Here is a 4350-nt window from a genome sequence, read left to right on the forward strand (position 1 = left end):
TATACTCTGTGTCTAATTCTACTGAATCCGCGAATTTGTAATTAGATCCATTACTGCATCAGCTAAATATAGCTAGTAAAGCTGGTACAAGGTAATTTTGAGCGTTTTTGACTAGATTCGAATTGTTTGGAGGCTTGTGCTAAAGGCAAAGCTGTGTTGGATTTTTGATTTGGTTCCGGAAAGAGGTAAGTATCGTGTTGAACCTTGATTTGATGGAATTAGGATGTTATTGGTCTATTTGCTACGCGATCTATGTATGGAGACGGTATATATGCTAGGTGACGAGTGCATATATAATGTCATGGGTTTAAGCATACGGGATGGACTAGGACTGCTTATCGGGCTGATCGGGCGGATATATACGCTTAACGGTTCGACTTATCGGTTATCGACTTGTAAATGTACTAATTTGCTAGCCACCCGATAAGATATTAAGCGGGTCATAAATGACATAATGGACCTATTCCAACTCTCAAAATCAAAATCCAAGCTCGGTATCAACAAAGTCAACTCTCGGTCAAACTTTTCAACTTCCAAATCTTCGGCTTTCCAACTTTCGCCAATTCAAGCCAAAACGACTTATGGACCTCCAAATCAATATTCAGACATACTACAAAGTCTAAAATCACCATACGAAACTATCGGAACCATCAAAATACTATTCCAGGGTCGTTTACTCATAAGTCAATATCCGATCAACTCTTTCAATTTAAGCTTCCAACATTGGGACTAAGTGTCTCAATTCATTCCGAAACATCCCCAGAACCAAACCAACCACCTCGACAAGTCATATAACCGCAAATGAACATAGAATAAGAAACAAATTGGGGAACGGGGCTACAATACTCATAACAATCGTCCTGGTCGTTACAATTTTTGGACTATAATTTTGGAGAGTGAAAATTGATGATTTGGGGGTTGATTTGAGGTTGGAATTGGATAAAATACATATATTAGGACTCGTATCGGAATGGGTGTTCGAGATTTTTTGAGTTTTGTCTGGTTCCGGGATATTGGTGTTAGATATTGATTACTCATAGATTATTACACCTAATTTATATGAATTAAAGGTGGGATTTAGGGGGTTTTGGACTATGATTTTGGAGAGTGAAAATTGATAATTTGGAGGTCGATTTGAGGTTGGAATTGGATGAAACACATATATTTGTTTCAGATTGGGTGTTCGGGATTTTTTTGAGTTTTGTCGGGTTCGGGGATGCCGGGCCCGGGGTTGACTTTTGGGTTGACTTTGCATAATTGATTCAAGATCTTAGATTTATTATTTGGAATTGTTTCCTATATCTTTTATTGATGATATTAAGTTATTTTGGCTAGGTTCGAGCCGTTCGGAGGTTGATTCACGCGGGAAGGGCTTCTTAGAGTACTTATTTAGCTTGCTTGAGGTAAGTATTTAACCTAATATTGGTTGAGGCACAAGTTGCCTGAGTTATTTGTGATAGCTACATGCTATGGATGGCGCACATGTGTGAGGTTGAGCCCATGTGCGTGTACCGGATTATTATTCATGCTCGTGGTAGTGCTTAGGCTATGATATATCTTGAAGTGATTGTTAAGCTTCAATTGTTATATTTCTTATATTTGTACCCTTTTTGTGAGCTATTTGAACCATGTTTGAGGTTATATAGAGGTTAATATCCTAATTGAACCTGATAATTGATACTTTCTTGATGTAAGTGCCTGATTTGAGCCTGTGGTAGCACACTTCGCACATGCATACACCGTAGCATGTCACTTATACTAGTCCATGAATATCCATTGTTCATGTACATGTATTCTTGTATATTTTCTTCTTGTGTGATGTGGTTTGGACTGGTAGCATGTGAATTGGTCGTGCGGTTGTGATTATTGGCACGTGAATACATCGTGCGTTGTGATTATTGGTACATGAATATGCCGTAGTATTGTGATTATTGGTACGTGAATACGTCGTGCGATTGATATTTATGGCACGTGAATACACCATGCAGCATGTGGATAAGGTCTATCCCCCTAGGGTCACACTCTCATGTTTGTCTCTTGATGGCATACATACGGTATGAGGAAAGTTGATTAGTGGTTTGGTTCAGTTATTGTATTTCTGAGGAAAACTCGCCAGTGTTTTATTTGGTTATTGTATTTCTTCTTTACTTGTAATTTCCTTGGTTGTTTACCTATTTTTTTGCATATCTTCTTTGTATTCAAGATTGTTGACTGAGCAAAGTATGTTGAGTTGTTGCGTGCCCCTAGGTGGTTTTATTTGTGGATCATGACTTGATCATATTATTGTTCTGTACTTGTTAGATTTATGAACTGTACAGATGAACATTGAGTATCATTAATAATTCTTTCTTCTCTCGCTTCTATTACCTCGCCAAGGTTAGCTATGATACTTGCTGAGTTCATATGGCCGGTTGTACTCATATTACACTCTGCACTGAACTGTGCAGATCCAGGTGTTGGACCGAGTTGTGGCTAGCTGTGAGTTGTTGCAGTAGGCATCTTCGGGAGATGAGGTAGAGTTGCATCTCGATCGAAGTCTTGGCATCTCTTTACATTTTAGTACTGCTATTTTCATTCACAGAGTATGGTTATTTTGCATTTCAGACTTGTACTTCAGTTTTGAGCTCATAAACACTATATTTACTAATTCTGGGGGTTATTGTATTTCGTCGCACTTATTTATGTTATTGGCATTAGACTTGTACTATTTCTACTATTTCTATTATTATGTACTGCTTTTGTCATGTTGGTATTAGAGCCCTAGGTTCATAGGTTCTATGGGTCATAAGCAAGTTTAGTAGAGTCTTGCGGATCGGTATGGAGACGTCTTTACTTATCTTCGAGAGGTTACCGAATTGTTAGGAAACTTCACTTTCTTGCCTTCTTGTTGTGCAGATTTGCTAAATTCTGATGTTTGAACCTTTACTCTTCTATTCTCTCACAGATAGTGAAGACACATATAACTAGATCGGGTGGGCAGGCACCAGTGCCACCAGTCAAGGCCGTGAGAGGCCGGGGCTGAGGTAGAGGCCGAGGTGGGGCTCACACTGCAGCTAGAGAAGCACCTGTGGAGCCACCAGTTGCTTCAGTAGGGGAGCAGGTTCCGGATACTGTTGAGCTGATTGGACCAGATCAGACACCAGCGGTACCAATTGTTATACCTGGTCTTCAGGAGGCTTTGGCCCAGATTATGAGTGTGTACACGAGTTTGACTCAAGCGGGTATGATACCAGTTATACCAACTACCTCGCACGTTGGGGGAGGAGCCAAGACTCCCGCCGCCCGTACACCGGAGCAGCTAGCTCAGGGTTATCAGACACCAAGAGTGTTACCAGTTCAGCCAATTATTGCTGCGTGGACTAAGGTTGGACCATCTATGACTGATGAGGAACAGAAGAGGTTGGAGCAATTTTAGAGACTTTGTCCTCCCTAGTTCAATAAAGTAGCATCAGAGGATGCTTAGGGTTCTTTGGATCAGTGCCATCAGATTCTTCACACATCGGGTATTGTGGACACTAGTAGAGTTGATTTTTCTATTTTTAAGCTAATAGGGCAAGTCTACAGGTGGTGGCAGACCTAAGAGTCAGGTAGACCAGCCAGCGCAGCACCACTTACATGGCATCAATTCTCAGTTCTCTTCATAGAGAAGTTTATTTCATAGACTCATAGGTACGAGTTACGTAGGGAGTTTGAGCATCTATGCTAGGAGGGTATGACTATGACCCAGTACGAGATGAGATTCGTGGATTTGGCATATCATGTAGTATGGTTGGTTCCCACTAAGAGAGAGAATATTAGGAGATTCATTGATGGCCTCAACTATGGTCTACGATATAGTTTGGCTTGAGAGGTCGAGACGGATGCTAGGTTTGACCAAGTGGTTGAGATTGCTAGGCATTTGGAGCATGTTCGCAAGCTTGAGCGAGAGGAGCGGGAGGCTAAGAGGCCCTGTGGTTCAGGTGGTTTTGGTGGTGCCTCATCTGGAGTCCAATCATATCACAACAGAGGTCATCCTTTTAGGCCCGCTCAGGCAGCTTGTCAAATTCCTCGTGGCTCATCAGTTAGCCACAGTTCATACAGTGCTCGCCCAGTTCAATCTTCATTCAGTGTGCTACCGGCACAGAGTTCTTACCGTGCACCATCTTCTCAGGGTTCCATAGGCAATTATTTAGGTCATTAGGTTCAACATCCTCGTAGGAAGGGTTGTTTCGAGTGTGGAAACTTGGGCCATCTCTAGAGGGATTGCCCCAGACTTCTAAGCAGAGTCCCACAACAGAGCATGCAACATCTGGTTTCAGCACCAATATCTAGACCACATGCACAGCCACCTAGGGGTGGGGCTCAGTTAGT

This window comes from Nicotiana tabacum, chromosome 15, assembly GCF_000715075.1.
Source record: "Nicotiana tabacum cultivar K326 chromosome 15, ASM71507v2, whole genome shotgun sequence".
NCBI lineage: Eukaryota > Viridiplantae > Streptophyta > Magnoliopsida > Solanales > Solanaceae > Nicotiana > Nicotiana tabacum.